The sequence below is a fragment of the Bombina bombina genome, chromosome 2 (assembly GCF_027579735.1).
Source record: "Bombina bombina isolate aBomBom1 chromosome 2, aBomBom1.pri, whole genome shotgun sequence".
In the NCBI taxonomy this organism is placed as follows: Eukaryota; Metazoa; Chordata; class Amphibia; order Anura; family Bombinatoridae; genus Bombina; species Bombina bombina.
Window position 1 is genome coordinate 969,952,724 of NC_069500.1, and position 17,495 is coordinate 969,970,218.

Here is a 17,495-nt window from a genome sequence, read left to right on the forward strand (position 1 = left end):
CTTTCCAATTTACGTCCATCAACAAAATGTACAGTCTTTTTATTTTTTACAATTTTTGAGTTACCAGCTCTTACTGAGCATGTGCAAAAATTCACAGAATATATGTATATGCCTTTGTGATTGACTGATGGCTGTCACATGGTACAGGGGGAGTGGAAACAAACATAACTGAAATTTGTCAGAAAAAAAATCTACTATTTATTTGAAGCTCAGACTAAGTGCTATTGCATTGTCTTGTTATCTTGCATTTGTTGATAATGTAAATCTGCTGTATTCACTGGTCTCTCAGATGATGCAACATCCAATTGGCTGATTTTAGCCCAGCTTTAAAATACTACAGAAGCTGGTGATTTAACACACAGTTTTAAAAACTTTGCAACTTATTTGGGTCTGATCCAGATTCTCATTCTTTATTTGTCTTAATATGATTATTAAGAATAAATATTTGTTCATCATCAATTATCAAACCTAAGTCAGAAATTTAGTGTGTAACTTTATGTTCATAGTATTAAATCTGCACAGTGCACATAAAAGGCTGTGGCCCCTGAATTATTTACATTATTGACAGGAAATCTCAACTTTCCAAGAAGCAAATAGGGTGTTTTATGTCTTAATAAATGTCATGTGATCACTGTAGTAAGAGTTATCTCTTTGTTATATTTTCTACTAGTTGCAATTTTGTTTTTATTTTTGTCCAAATCTCTTGCTATTTTTATGGCATAGTGTGAAAAAAACTCAAAAACTTTCTTTGCAAAGTGTACAATATTTTTTTTTCTTTAATAATTCTACTTAACTTTATTCACCTTAACCTTCCATCTATCTGTCTGTCTCTCTCCCTCTGTCTGTTCTCACCTACTAACATTACATACATGGGACAGTTCTGAGCAGATTGTTTAATAGTTCACTAACTAATGTCTATTAGTTTAATAACAAAAATATTCTGTCACTTGTACAATAAGATTATTTTACATTGTTCGCCTGCCAGTTGTATTTACTCTTCATTTTTTTAACAGAATAGATTACAGTGTAGCAAATGTTTAGCGAAGTGTAAAAATATGAGAATTCATAGTAGGAGACAGAAATGCAATGGGATGTTGGCTGGTTTAACTCCTTGACTTCCAAAGTATCTGCAAATGCACCAGTCATTTGAATGCCAGTGCGCAATGCGCTGCAGCCATGTTTGCCTCTCAAGAGGTTAATGTTATCTGTACCCAGTCTTTCGGTGGGACAATACTATACAGTACAAAGGAATGAAATAAATTCCGTGTCAGCCCCCTATCCATCCCCAGAGCCACTCTCCCAGTCAATGTCACGTAAAACGCTCTCAGAGTGACGTGTGAATCCCATTCAGGAAAAGAAGAATTTGCCATGTGCATAGCCCTCATTTGTGGGGGGTAGAGGGCCGGGGCTGCTCCTGTGCTCTGCCGGTGCCACTCAGACTGACAGCTGGGCGCCTGGCAGACACAAGCAGAAGCAGACATGCAGCAGGCAGCCTTGGTACATAGGGACACTCCGAGCAAAACACTTCACAAAGGGGGAGAACAAGAGACCACATATGTGGAAATACCGAGAAAGCCCGGAGGCAGCCCCCCTAGAGTCACTGTCACTTTGGCTGGGAGGGTGGCTATGGGGAAGACCACTGGAGCCTCAGTGACTTCAGCAGGGAAGAAGCACGAAGCAGAGCCCCTTGGAGAAGACATATCCAGCCCGCTTGGCCAGCTCCCAAGTACAGGAGGGGAGAGATCAGAGGACACAGAGTCCTGCACTTCCTCACAAGCTGATAATGACAGCGACCCCCGGTCTACCGACCACTCTCCGGTCTGTGCCAACGACGAGGCGCACTACATCACCACCCACGAGATCCAGCTCTGTGAGGCAGACCAGGAGCCCGATTACCCTGCGTTTAGCTTGGCCCCCTCCACCTGGGGGGCCCCCGCAGACAGCGCCCCCTGCCCATTTCTAGAGTATGCTTCGTTTGACAGCCAAAGGGGCAGCCCCACCGATGTGGACAGCAGCTACTACTTGAGCACCACGAGCGACCCCAACCCTACTGACAGCACCGAGTTGGTCAGCACTTATTCAGAAAGCGATACCTCCCCGAGCTTCTGCAACAGAAACACTAGGGATAAAGAAGCCAGCTCGGAAGGGGCTCAGTCCAAAGATACCGGGATACCCTCTGGCCAGATCCTCCTATCAATCAAAACTGCATCCAAGGCTATAAATGAGCCTAGCAACGCAGGGGCAAAGCAAAACACCGCCCATGTGGATGCCAAGAATGATACAGACATGAGCTACTGTGTATCCAGAGCTAACGAGAGCAAGCAGCACCAGTTTTACCCCCAGGCTGCCGGATTGGAAGGGCACAGGCTGGTGGCAATACCTGCTAGACTGCATGCTCGAAGTGGGGTCCATGCTGGCATATCCAGTGGCGCTTCTAGTGCTGTCAGCGAACTAGACGATGCAGATAAGGAGGTTCGCAACTTGACTTCTAGGGCATTTCGCAGCCTGGCTTACCCTTACTTTGAAGCTATCAACTTCAGCTCCAGCGAGTCCACCACTTCACTCTCAGACCAGAACATAGGGATCAACAGTTGGTCCACTTACCTTGACTGGAAAGGAAGCACCCTCTTGTCTCAGAAAACAGAGCACAGCCTGCTGTCCCCATCACAAGTCGGCAAAAGCAGCTGCCACTGCCACGTTTGGTTTGCAGAAAGCTATAAAAGATGTTCCCAAGGACAAGGTATATTTACAAGCCAACAAGTCGCAAACCAAAGCTTTCGAATTGGTTGTCAGTGAGGTGGCAACTAAGGATACCTCCGGAGGGAAACCCATTTGCACTGCCAGTCGCATCAAGTCTGGATCTAGGGTAGTTACTTTGACAGAGACCCTGAACTTCAGCAGCAACATAAAAACGACCAGTGCTGAGAACTTACAAGCCAGTAAGGCTTCTGAACATGCCCCAAGCTCAGTTTGCAAGGATGAGGTTACAGAGCCACTGCCAACAGGGATGGGTGCGCACGAGGTTAGCAAAGCGACCTCCACTGCTGCAGAAGCCATGGAAGGTGCACAGAAGTCAAAAATTGCCTCTAGTCTTCTTAAGAATGTAATCTCCAAAAAAATGCAACTAGAACAGGAATTCAAGATGGAAAGAGGGGAGCTCACCGATACATCCCAAAAAGCTCGATCTAACTCTGCAGCATCTAAAGAAGCAGAAACTTCCAAGGAGAAGGGGATTCAGAGGCAGAATTCCAAGTTTTCTGAGGCTGGATCAGATTTGACCTTAGTCAGTAGTGAGGATCTAGGAGAGTTTTTTGATGTCAAAGCTTCAACACCTAAAGACTTCGCTCCAGTTGAAGGAAGTGTAAATAAACAGATCTGCCATTTTGAGTCTCACCGGGAAGAAAGTGTTTCTGACACTAAAAAAAGTGCATCTGAAGCTATGAAAGGTATATTCCTGCGTAGTCAAAATAGTGCCTTTAGGTCTTGGAAAGAAAGAGAAATTGAAAAAATGGAAAAGAAAATAGAAGAAAAAGTGGCCAAGGCTAGAAAAATAAAAATACCACTGGAAAGAGACTGGAGAGCAGAATTTGGAGAGATATCCAATAATACATCTACCAAAATGTCACGTTTATTTGTGCCTGGGATACAACACATCCCTAAGGAAAAGCAAGCAGTGAAACAAGCTACTAAATATTCTGTGTCTACTTACGCACATCAGAGTTGTTTTAGCAGAAATGAAAATGATATTAAGATAGAAAAGCTACACGTCCTGGAGGCCACTGCTAGCAGGATCACACCTAGGATTACCCCCAAGCCCCAGGAGATCAAGCTAAAATTGGGACTGGTGTCAGAGAGCAAAGATAGTCCTTTCAATATAGCTAAGCTGTTAACACCAAGCCTAGCCTCTGGTGCCGCCAGTCTTTCCAAGGCAGCAGAAGAGCTTAGGAACCAAGTCCCCTCCAGGTCTGAGGTACTAGAGAAAATGCCTCAATTCTTGGTGAGAGATGTGAGAGACCCCAAACCCAAAGCCCAAGGAAACATTCACCAAGTTAGAGACGTGAGGAAGCTTTTAAAAAGCTCATATCACCAAGACCCAGTTGACAACAGTGACAAAGGCAGCGTTTTGTCTGATCAAAGCAATACAGATCCCAAATCAAAGTTGTCGGTAGCTTCCAAGATCTCTTCAGCTTTGTCACCAATAGTGATCACTTGTCAAGCCGTGAAGAACAAAGAGGTAGGTGGACAGGCTGAGGGCATGACTGCTGTAGACGACAACGCAGACACCGTCCTAGTGCACCGGGCATCAGGAAGGCTCCCAGTTGCAACAATAGCCCCTAATAAAACAGGCCCCAGGATGCCTGTTGTGAAGATCGTTTCCAAGGCTTCCAAGTGGAAACAAGAAAAACCCAAGGAGCCAGAGGTAAAACATACACCTGAGCCAAAGTCACCTCAGTCTCAAGGTGCCCTTGAGAAACTCACCGCTGCTGTAAAGACAATGGAGCAGCTGTACGTAATTGATAAAAAAGAGTGGAGGCGAAAGAGTAACCCAGAACCCCTAATGGGAAGTCACGTATTGTCCCTTATTAACTATGAAAAGACAGGAAACGAGAACAAAATTAATACCACCACCGAGGAATACAGGGCGAAGTCTGGACCTGTAGAAGCTGTGGAGCCCAGGAAAGTGCTCCAACCTCCCTTCACCAGGGCTCCAGAACCGCTGGTACGCAGGAATTCTTATCCGAACGCAGATAAGAGCCAGACTAAGCCAACGGTGACAGAGAACAAGACTCCAGCGAAGATATTCCAGGTGCCAAGATTCGGAGAACAGAAGAGTCAGGAGAAGGCTGAGAAGAACACAGCAATTGGTAATCGAAGCGTGTTCACAGTGAGTGCTGCGCCGGTGAAAAACAAGCAGCAAAGTGTAGAGTCCTCGATTAATAACTTAAACAAAAGACCTCAGCCTCCCAACTCTCTGAATATTCGCCACCAGTCCGCACAAGAGGACAAGAAAGCGGATACAATAACCACACCTCAAGGCCGGAAGGCCAGCGCTGATTTTGAGAACTACCTCGCTCTTCCAGTTAGAATGACAAGTGAGGGGACAGCAGCAAAGCCACCGGTGACTGGCAGCGCCCGTGAAACTGCTGCGATCTCCCGCGAACCCACTACCAACATCCGCGAACCGGCTGCGTTCTGCAGCTTGCCGCCCCTTCAGCGCCAAATCCCAAGCACCCAGCCCCAAGAGTCCCCTCAGAGCCCCCACTGACTGGCGAAGCAAACTAAGGGAAGGAGTTCAGCCTAACAGGGCATCGTCCTGCAGGATCCGACTTACAGTCCCCTGACTCTGTTCCCCCTGCCACTATCTACCACCATCCGCAACCTCCTATGCCAGTCAATCTACCCAGCGCTCCCATCTTTTACTCCTCACCCATATCTTCTACAACCCCTACAGAGATATATCCCCAGCAGACCCAACGCAAAATGCTAGTGGATCTAGCAACAGGACAGTATTATCTCGTGGATACTCCAGTTCAACCAGTAAAAAGAAGACTTTTTGATCCTGAAACAGGACAATACGTGGAAGTACCCGTTCCACCTCCCCCTGTTACCCCAGTTCCCATCCATATGCCACAACTTGCTCTCAGCCCAGGGGCATATGGTGCAGCCTACATGTTTTAACCCCGGCTTTATGTCAACGGGCACCCCCACCATGCTACCAGCTAACACTTTGCAGAGACAACTTTCCCACTCCAGCAGCGATCACAGCTTTGAGATGTCAGGTATTGAGTCTCACCCAGAAGTAAACATTGCAGATGGTCCATATTACCTGGCCACAGGGTCTTCAACAACAACTTCGACACCTGGACAAGCCACAAATGTCCCCAGAGGGTCTATAACCTGCCCTGATGGCAAGCAGGTAATCAGCATTATGTCCCAGCCAGGACCACGTATTGTGCACCACCCTCATTTGATGGCAATACCATGAGGTTTGTTGTGGAGCACAGATGAGATTCTAGGTAAGTACACATTTTCTTTATTCCATAAGTGCCCTACTCTTCTTTGGATAACATTTACCCACATTTGTTTTGCAAAGCAATCCTTGTAATTTTTATTAAAGTTATTGACAGAGTAACTGTAAGAACATGAACTAATCTGTCATATTTACTATAAGAAATGCTCCAGATTATAATTAAAAGTGCACTATCTTGTTGTGTATTTTACTTTTGTAGTGGTGTAGAGTTAAAAAAAAAATATTATCATAGGTATTTTATTAATTTTCGTGGTAAATCCATGCAAATCTACCAAATTGTTAATATATTAAATTGTTAATGATGTCAATGTTGATAAGTGATGTGAAAATAATCTAAACATAATTGTACAATGAATGCCATCACAAGGGGCATGTTACTTGTTCTATGATTTTTAATCTTTCATTATGGAAGTTTCTATACTGAATAAAACATTTAAATTCTGAAGGAGTCCTCCTTGTACCACCTGTGAGGTGCACTGTTATTTTCAATTTTTAAAATCCAAAAGCTTTTACTTAATCTTTTTGTCATGCAATATGTGGGTGTCTGAGTTAAACTGCTGCCCTTTCCTATGATGACAGACAAGAATTGAGAAGAATCAAGTATCATATCCCTTTAAAATAAATGCTTGCAACAACTTATGCATTTCTCATCATATTCAACTGAAACTCTGTAATTTCTCAAAGTGTAACATTTCATAGTCACTTGCTTTCCTTATATTGAATCAAAAGTTTAGTCATGTAAAGAAAATATGAATTGATTTATGAGTGTGTGTGTGTGTGTTGACTGTGGATAAATTCTACATCATATACAATATAGAGCAAATAAATATCTATTGGATAGAAGTGGGATTTTCTTCTTTGCAACAGCTGACTCAATACATACACTTTATTAGTCGGTGTATGCAGAATACATAGTTAAGTGCTAATATGAGATATTTCTCTACAGTCTGACCAGCATTGTGTTCCCTGTAGAGATTTTATATTCAACATTTTCTAATTAGAGTCCCCATTAGATTTGGTAACCAATTTTAGAATCATTATTTGTAAACTATAGTCTTCTTAATACAACTTAAAAGGACAGTAAAACACATTGTAAGACATTTCTATTTTGCAGCTAAAAAAAACATAGCACCAAATCCTTAATGGTTTTTTTTTTTTTTTAAAATAATATCCTTTTTCTGCAATTATTTTTTAATTGCCAAACTCCCCCCCCCCCCCCTCCAATTTGCCTTTGTTGGAGGAGCCAATGTGGGCTTTAGTCAGCAGACTACCAGGCTAGCAACAGTCATAGTTAGTACAAAATGCATTTATTTGCAGTTATTATCAGTTAAAGCCAATTAGGGATAGGTATGTGTAGCAGAGCTAGCCTTAATAAGTCAGCAGGGGCATTTCAAGTTCTGAGTATTAGAAATGGCCAATTTTCAGAGCTAAATTACACAAAAAGGGAGCAACATAAATAATTAAGATATATTGAAAAAGTTGTTTCATTATGCATAACTAAACATTTTGTACAGAAATCTCAAGGTGTTTACTGTCCCTTTAACATGGTAACTGGTAAAGTAATAGTCTACTCTAGATGACCCTGCTTATGCTTGCAGGTGTCACTGTGTCACAAAACAAGTAGTCACTTTCTTTCAGCCTCTCTTTTTCTTTATCTTTCATTATTGCTTTAAATATATTTTAAACACCATTAATGTGATATAAAGGTCAAAATGCATTATGTGTCCATTAGAAAAAATGCCTATATTAAAAGTAATAACTGTTTCAGCAGCATATGCACATATGCTACATGTGACTAGTGGATCAAGATTCAATCACCATGTCTACACAATGATCTGGTGGTGGTGTGTCTTGTTTCACTGAAGAAATCATTTTTGCTGTACAAGCCACTGCTGACTCTCAGAGAAGGTAGTGTTTGAATGCTGATGCATAGTGCACTTTTACTAGAAGCATTTTTGCTAATGGAAGTATAGTAAAAAAATGTTTGTATTCCAAGGCGTGAGAAATGTGTTCAATATGTAGGAGCTACCCCTTAGATTTAGGAGCCATGTACTTTTGGTCTATCCTTGGTAGATATATAGATAGATAGATAGATAGGTAGGTAGATAGATAGATAGGTATATATATATATATATATATATATATATATATATATATATATATATATATATATATATATATATATATATATATATATATATATATATATATATAATAGCAATTGTCAGCATTTGCTTTACAACAACAACAAAAAAGTTATCACTTTATGTCACAAGTATTTTATCTTACATGTTCCCAATAAAAAATAGCTATGGAAACCTTTTTAGTGCTTTAAACTTAATGATAATAATAATAATCCTAGAAACAGGGAACAATTAATCTCTGGTCCTCTGCAGTCTACAATGACTATGCAAGAGCTCCTGCCATCATACTCACTATATATCATAGTTTACAGGGAGAAACCTTCTGGGGTAAAACAATGATCACTAAGTGGTTGATCACAACGTATCTAATGATTTTCTGCAGAAAATCACCATTACAATCTATGGGGGTATATTGTAAAGAAATAATTTGTTTACATTTTTCCTCAAATGTTACTATCTATACAAGTATGGACATAGTTACACCTGCACAGGGCTACCCAGATACACTTAATTATATATATATATATATAGCCATGTACTACAAGTGGTGAAAGTGAAACTATAGTCAAAGCAAATGGAAGTGAACAGAGAATGGGCCTTTCTTGTCATCACATGGAGTGTATACATATCTGAGTGTCACACATCAGTCTGCATGTCACATGCAGGACATTCTGTGCATGTGCACAGACCTCTCAAGATCATCTGGCTTGGCTACAGCTTCTATCTGCAAGGTGACTTACTGGGTAATTCAATATGGTTTGCAGCAGCTGTTTCAGCTACTGTTATGTGAAAATATCCACTGAAGCACTTTGGAGTTTTAAGCTGAAATTATTTCTCAGAAATATTGATCTCCTTATTTTAATTATTAATTACATTTCATCCTAACTATGTATAATGTAATTGAGAGGCAGCATGAAATATATGTTAATTAAAGTGATTGTAAACTTTAACAAATTAAAGCCCAGTATCAAATAATAATCTTAAAAACAGGGGTACTTTAATTAATTAAAGTTTACAATGACATTTATTTTTAAAATACTTTGGTAAACATAACGCTGATCCTCCGCCTGCACCTGCTGCTTCATTAGCATATCAATGACAAATCTGGCTTCCTCCAATCGTTGTGTTGCCCCATGAACTGGACGCAAAAGGGGGCACACAATGATTGGAGGAAGCCAGATTCGTCATCATCAGCAGATGTGGGCAGAGGATCGGCGTTATGTTTACCATAACGCAAAGGTAAGTATTTTAAAAAATATGCATCATTGTAAACTTTAATGAATTAAAGTGCCCCTGTTTTTAAGATTATTATTTGATACTGGGCCTTTAATTCGTTAAAGTTTACAATCACTTTAAAGTTAATGTACATATTACCATACATTTTATTTTAATGTTAAAGGGTCAAAAAAATGTATAATCCATTGCTCTATATTGATAGGACATCTTATTTTATGATGAAACTGAATTGAAGGCTATACTAATGTTTGTAAAATGAAGAATATTAAGTTTGCCCAGTAAATCATGTAGCAGAATAAGATGCTCTGTAGAAGTCATGCATGTCTGTTGTTTCTGAACAAAGGGGATCCCAGAGAAGCGTTTTACAATCATTTGTATCATGATTGCACAAGCGGTATGTAAATAATTTAAAGCGAATGTAAATTTTCACGAATTAGTGCCCTGTTTTTAAAAATACTATTAAACAGGAATACTTTTATTCATGAAAGTTTACATTGCACCTTTTTGAAAAATACTTACCTTTATCTTCTGCAAAGCCGGATTGGCGATCCCCCACCCGTAGGTTCTCTGTACATACGTCACAAATGACGAAACTGGTTTCCTCCATTCATGGCTTCCTCCCCAGAGCGTCCATCTCGTGAGGCCACGCCGTGATTGAGGAAGCCGGTTTCGTTATTGCTGTGTAAGTACAGCAGAAAGAAGCGGCGCTGGGGGATCGCCGATCCGGCTTTGCAGAAGATAAAGGTAAATATTTTTCAAAAAAGGTATGTAAACTTTCATGAATGAAAGTGCCCCTGCTTTTAATAGTATTTTTAAAAACAGGGCACTAATTCATGGAAAATTTACATTCACTTTAAATTATTTACATACCACTTATGCAATCATGACACAAATGATTGTAAGAGCTTCTCTGGGATTCCCTTTTGTTCATAAACAGCAGAGATGCATGGCTTTGCCATTGTTTTTTGGTAATTAGACTGGTGCTAATTGCAGCTGCACACCACACTTCTGAAATTCCTGGCAGTGAATGGGTTAATCAGGTAGCTTGTAAGGTTAATTTTAGCTGTAGTGTAGAAATTTACTCTCCCATCTGACACTTCCCACCCCCTGATCCCTCCCAAACAGCTCTCTTACCTTCTCTCACCCCCACTGGTTACTAACATCTAGGTACTGGCAGACAGCCTACCAATATGAGGTTTAGGTGTTTTTATTATTATTATTATTATTATTATATTATATATATATATATATATAATATATAATATATATATATATATCTATATATTATCTATATATATAATTTTTTCCCCTGCAGAGTAGTGATCCTTCTTAACCCTTCCACCTCCCTGAATCCTCCAAATAGCTCTCTTTATCCCCCCCTTCCTCTAATGGCGGGCCATCTTTAGCACTGGCAGCTGTCTGCCAGTACCTATAAAAGCCTGGTTACAAGTCGAGTGATATTTAATGCTCCTGCTCAAGCATTAACTGCGCTAGAAGTTACCTATTTGCTCACGTTGGTAGCGCTCGTACTACAAGTTGAAAGTAAACTGGTTTCGCTCGTGTGCTAACCCGAACTAAGCCAAACATAGAATATCACAAGCGCGATAACCGATCCCACCATAGAAGTTAAGGGAGCAAAAAAAGTGGAAAAACACCCCTACTCGCACGCAAACCCGATAGCATACTCTTAAGTGCGCTATTTGCGACATAATGTATGAATATTTCACATTCCAAAGTTCTTCACATAGAAGAATATGTTCTATTATTCATAAATGCATATTTCTACATATATCTGATGGTATTTTGGTACCAGCAGATGATTGTTACAGACAGTGACACACAGTGTCACTATCTATAATGATCTGGCATCTGCCTTCATATGGAACTGGAGCACCGATCATGCTCCGGTTCCATATGCAGGCAGATGCCTGGAGCTCAGAAACTTAACAGCTGAGACCTAGGCAAAGTACTGCATGACGTATATATATTTCCATTTGGGTTACGGGGTTATTATACTTTTTACCTCTGTGATTACTTTGTATCTAAGCCTATGCAGACTGCCCCTTATCTCAGTGCTTAGTGCTGGTTCACCAATAACTCCACAGGCATGAGCACATGTTATCTATATGGCACTCAGGAACTAGCACTGTCTAGCTGTGATAAACTAATAAAATATCTGAGATAAGAGCTGGCCTGCAGGAACTTACAAACAGGCAGAGATTTAGATTTTTAGAGGTTATAAAGTATATTAATCTAACAATGTTGGTTATGCAAAGCTGGGGAATGGGTAGTTAAGGGTTATCTATCTTTTACACAATAAAAAAAAATCAAGTAGACTGTCCGTACAGTAGCTGTCAAAATGCACAGGAAGTATGTTAACCACCTTGAAGGACATCCAGAAAAGAATACAGTTCTTCTAACAGTTCATGTGAGGATTTGTAAAATGCAGGAGATATAAATAGTCAAGTTAAGAAGCCAGAGCTGCTCGGACCAGATTTGGCCTATATCCCACCTGTGGCCTTTTCTGTAGTTAAGGATACTGTTACATAACCTCATAACAACCTAAGTAAGAATGCCAACATTAAATCATTTACATGTTTTCAGATTTGGTACTTTTTTTCTGCTCTCTCACCTAGATTACGAGTTATGCACGCTATAGGGAAATAAAAGAACACAACAAAAGTTGCGTTATTTAACTCTCTATAGTGCAGCCATTACAAGGCTTGAAACAGCCGGCTTGTGCATGCAATATGGTGCTTTTAAGCTCCATACCGCACAAAATACAAGCACTGTTTTGACGTGCTCGTGCACACTTCTCTATAGACCTCAATGGGGAGAGCGGGTCAGAAAAAAAGTATAACACCTGCGATTGCGGAAAGAAAAGCTCAGTAACGCAGCCCCATTGATGTCTATGGGGGAAAAAAAAACGAACGTTTAAACCTAACATAAACCCCACGTCTAAACACCCTTAATCTGCCCCCCACCGACATTGCCGGCACCTACATAATGTTATTAACCCCTAATCTGCCATCCCCGATATCCCCGCCACCTAAATAAAACTATTAACCCCTAATCTGCCGCTCCTGATATCGCCGCCAATATACTAAAGTTATTAACCCCTTTTCCCCTGCACCCCAACATCGCCCACACTATAATAAATCTATTAACCACTCTTCCGCCGGCTCCCCGACATCGCCCGCCACTAAATAAAGTTATTATCCCCTAAACCTCTGGCCTCCCACATCACTACCACTAAATAAACCTATTAACCCCTAAACCGCCAGCCCCCCACATCGCAACAACCTAATTTAAACTATATTAACCCCTAAACCTAACCCTAACGTAACCCTAAGCCTAACCAAACCCTAACACACCCTAAACTTTAACATAATTAAAATATAGCTAAACTAAACTTACAATTATGAACTAAATAATTCCTATTTAAAACAAAATACTTACCTGTGAAATAAAACCTAATCTAGCTACAATATATCTAATAGTTATATTGTAGCTAGCTTAAGTTTTATTTTTATTTGACAGGTAAGTTTGTATTTATTTTAACTAGGTAGACTAGTTTGTAAATAGTTATTAACAATTCACTAACTACCTAGTTAAAATAAATACAAACATACCTGTCAAATAAAACCTAAGCTGCCTTACACTAAAATTAACATTACAAAAAATAGATTGAAAGAGGGGAGAGAGAGAGAGGTTGAAAGAGGGGAGAGAGAGGTTGAAAGAGGGGAGAGAGAGAGGGGAGATAGAGAGAGATAGAGGGGAGAGGAGAGAGAGAGATAGAGGGGAGAGGAGAGAGAGATAGAGGGGAGAGGAGAGAGAGAGGGGAGAGAGAGAGGGGAGAGAGAGAGGGGAGAGAGAGAGAGAGAGAGAGAGAGAGAGAGAGGGGAGAGGAGAGAGAGAGGAGAGAGAGAGAGGAGAGAGAGAGAGGGGAGAGGGAGAGGGAGAGAGAGAGGGGAGAGAGAGAGAGAGAGAGAGAGAGGGGAGAGAGAGAGAGAGAGAGAGAGGGGAGAGAGAGAGAGGTTGAGAGAGGGAAGAGAGAGGGAGGGGAGAGAGAGGGAGATAGAGAGAGATAGAGGGGGGAGATAGAGAGAGAGATAGAGGGGAGAGGAGAGAGAGAGGGGAGAGAGAGAGAGAGAGAGAGAGAGAGGGGAGAGAGAGGGGAGAGAGAGAAAGGGGAGAGAGAGAGAGAGAGAGGGGGGGGAGAGGGGAGAGAGAGAGAGAGGGGAGAGAGAGAGAGGTTGAGAAAGGGAAGAGAGAGAGAGAGGGGAGAGAGAGAGAGAGAGAGAGAGAGAGAGAGAGAGAGAGGGGAGAGAGAAAGAGAGAGGGGAGAGAGAGGGGAGAGAGAAAGAGAGAGGGGAGAGAGAAGGGAGCGAGAGAGGGGAGAGAGAGAGGGGAGCGAGAGAGAGGGGAGAGAGAAAGAGAGGGGAGTGAGAGAGAGGGGAGTGAGAGAGAGGGGAGAGAGAGAGGGGAGAGAGAGGGGGCAGAGAGAGGGGGGAGAGAGAGAGGGGGGAGAGAGAGAGAGAGGGGGGAGAGAGAGTGAGGGGAGATGGAGAGAGAGGTGGACGATGAGAGAAAGAGAGAGGGAATGGAAGAGAGAGAGGAGGGAGATGGAGAGAGAGGGAGAGAGAGAGAGAGAAGAGAGAGGGGATGATAGAAAGAGAGGGGAGATAGAGAGGGAGGAGAGATGAGCGCAAAGAGGGGGAGAGAGAGAGAGTGCTAAAGAGAGGGGGAGGAAGAGAGAGAGCGCAAAAGAGAGGGGGGAGAGAGAGAAAGCAAAAGAGAGAGGGAGGAGAGAACGCCACAGGGGGTGGGACCACTGTACCCTGCAAAAAATGGCCCGTGTGAAAGGGCTTTAGGACTAGTCTATAATAAACTACCAAGGGCCCTTAAAAGGGCCTTTTGTAGGGCATTGCCCTAAAGTTAACAGCTCTTTTTGCTACAAAACAAAACAAACATCCCCTAATAGTATACAAAACCCCACCCCCAAACCCACAAAATAAAAATAAAGTAAAACCCTAATCTACCCTATGCCCTGAAAAGGGCATATGTATGGACATTGAACTTAAAATGGCATTTAGCTCTATTGCTGCCCAAGCCCTAATCTAAAAATAAAACCCACCCCAAAACGAAAAAAAAAAATACATTACACAAAATAACAAACAAATTATCAAAAATAATAAAAATTATTCCTATCCCAATACCCATTTAAAAAAAAAAAACCACCCAAAAATAAAAAACCTAATCTAGAATAAACTACCAATAGCCCTTAAAAGGGCCTTTTTGTAGGGCATTGCCCTAAATTAAACAGCTCTATTACCTGAAAAAAAAATTACAAAGATCCACTGACATTACAAACCCCCACCCCCAAACCCACAAAATAAAAAAAAACTATCTAAAAAAACCTAATCTACCCATTGCCCTGAAAAGGACATTTGCATGGGCATTGCCCTTAAAAGATCATTTAGCTCTTTTGCTGCCCAAACCCTAATCTAAAAAAAAACCCCACCCAAAAAACCCTTAAAAACCCCCTAACACTAACCCCGACGATCCACTTACAGTTTTTGAAGTCCCACTTGAACGATCTTCATCCAGGCGGGCGAGAAGTCTTCATCCAGGTGGCCTCTTCTATCTTCATCCAGGTGAGAAGTCTTCATCCAGACGGCCTCTTCTATCTTCATCCAGACGGCATCTTCTATCTTGATCCCAGCGGCGCGGAGCGGGTCCATCCTGAAGACATCCAGCACGGAGCATCCTCTTCATATGGTCTCCTCCATACACTGGTAACCAGGGCAAAGAGGAAGGAGCAGTCAGATGCAGTGGCCTTACTGGGGGGGGGGGGGGGGTTGCGGACAGCACCAAGTGACACTGTTGGGGGGGGGTGACATAAGCCCCAGCACGTGCTCAATATCTTCCCCCACTCCATGTGATGGAAGTTTTAAAACCTGGGCTGTACCGACTTTGATTACTACACAGAGCGAATAGCATATGGGAGGGGGGGGGGCGAGTCAGGGAATGGAGGTCACTTACATGTCTTGATTGAATTTCAACTTTTTATTATCAATAAAGATTCACATAGGTCGACGTTTCGGCTCCACAACTAAATCTTTATTGATAATAAAAAGTTGAAATTCAATCAAGACCTTGTGAGTGCCCTCTATTCCATATTGATGTTTATATGGAAGTGGGTGGGTATCGCTACACTACAGAAAAATGTTATGTTAAAAAGTGCGGAGAAAGGGGGAGGGAATGGGTATAAAATGGATCTAAGAGATCTGGGAGGGGGTGGGGGATTGGTGTTTGGGGGGGAAAGTCTATTTTTATTGTAAACTGGGTACTGGCAGACAGCTACCAGTACCCAAGATGCTCCCAATAAAGGTTAGAGGGGAGGGTAAAGAGCTGTTGGGGGGGGGGGATCAGGGAGGTTGGGGGCTAAGGGTGGATCCTACACGGCAGCATATGTAAATATGCTAAAAGTAAAAGATACCTTTTATTTTAGTACTGGCAGACAATTGTGGGGTGGGGGGAGGGAAGAGAGCTGTTTGGGAGGGATCAGGGGGTGTGGATGTGTCAGGTGAGAGGGCTGATCTCTACACTAAAGCTAAAATTAACCCTGCAAGCTCCCTACAAGCTACCTAATTAACCTCTTCACTGCTAGACATAATACACGTGTGATGCGCAGCAGCATTTAGTGGCCTTCTAATTACCAAAAAGTAACGCCAAAGCCATATATGTCTGCTATTTCTGAACAAAAGGGGATTCCCAGAGAAGCATTTACAACCATTCGTACCATAATTGCACAAGCTGTTTGTTAATAATTTCAGTGAGAAACCGAAAGTTTGTGAAAAAGTTTGTGAAAAAGTGAACGATTTTTTTTGTTATTTGTTCGCATTTGGCGGTGAAAAGGTGGCATGAAATATAATGGGCCTAGATCAATACTTTGGGTTGTCTACTACACTACACTAAAGCTAAAATGAACCCTACAAGCTCCTTAATTAACACTGCACTGCTGGGAATAATACACATGTGGTGCGCAGCGGCATTTAGCGGCCTTCTAATTACCAAAAAGCAACGCCAAAGCCATATACTGTATGTCTGCTATTTCTGAACAAAGGGGATCCCAGAGAACCATTTACAACCATTTGTGCCAGAATTGCACAAGCTGTTTGTAAATAATTTCAGTAAGAAACCTAAAATTGTGAAAAATTTTACTTTTTTTTTTATTTGATCGCATTTGGCTGTGAAATGGTGGCATGAAATATACCAAGATGGGCCTAGATCAATACTTGGGGTTGTCTACTACACTACACTAAAGCTAAAATTAACCCTAGAAGCTCCCTACATGCTCCCTAATTAACTCTTCATTGCTGGGCATAATACACTTGTGGTGCGCAGTGGCATTTAGCAGGCCTTCTAATTACCAAAAAGCAATGCCAAAGCCATATATGTCTGCTATTTCTGAACAAAGGGGATCCCAGAGAAGCATTTACAACCATTTTGTGCCATAATTGCACAAGCTGTTTGTAAATAATTTCAGTGAGAAACCTAAACTTTGTGAAAAAATTTGTGAAATAGTGAACGATTGTTTTTATTTGATCGCATTTGACAGCTAAATGGTGGCATGAAATATACCAAAATGGGCCTAGATCAATACTTTGGGATGTCTTCTAAAAAATAATATATACATGTCAATGGATATTCAGGGATTCCTGAAAGATATCAGTGTTCCAATGTAACTAGCGCTAATTTTGAAAAAAGTGGTTTGGAAATAGCAAAGTGCTACTTGAATGTATTGCCCTATAACTTACAAAAAAAACAAAGTACATGTAAACATTGGGTATTTCTAAACTCAGGACAAAATTTAGAAACTATTTAGCATGGGTGTTTTTTGGTGGTTGTAAATGTGTAACAGATTTTGGGGGTCAAAGTTAGAAAAAGCGTGTGTGTTTTTTTCCTCATATTTTATAATTTTTTTATAGCAAATTATAAGATATGATGAAAATAATGGTATTGTTAGAAAGTCCATTTAATGGCGAGAAAAACGTTATATATGTGTGGGTACAGTAAAT

At 41.4% G+C, this 17,495-nt stretch overlaps 1 pseudogene; it reads left to right on the plus strand.

Moving 5' to 3' along the window:
• The first annotated feature begins 1,340 nt into the window (after positions 1 to 1,340).
• On the plus strand, positions 1,341 to 6,009 carry LOC128649921 (uncharacterized protein C4orf54-like; annotated as a pseudogene).
• Positions 6,010 to 17,495: the final 11,486 nt, after the last annotated feature.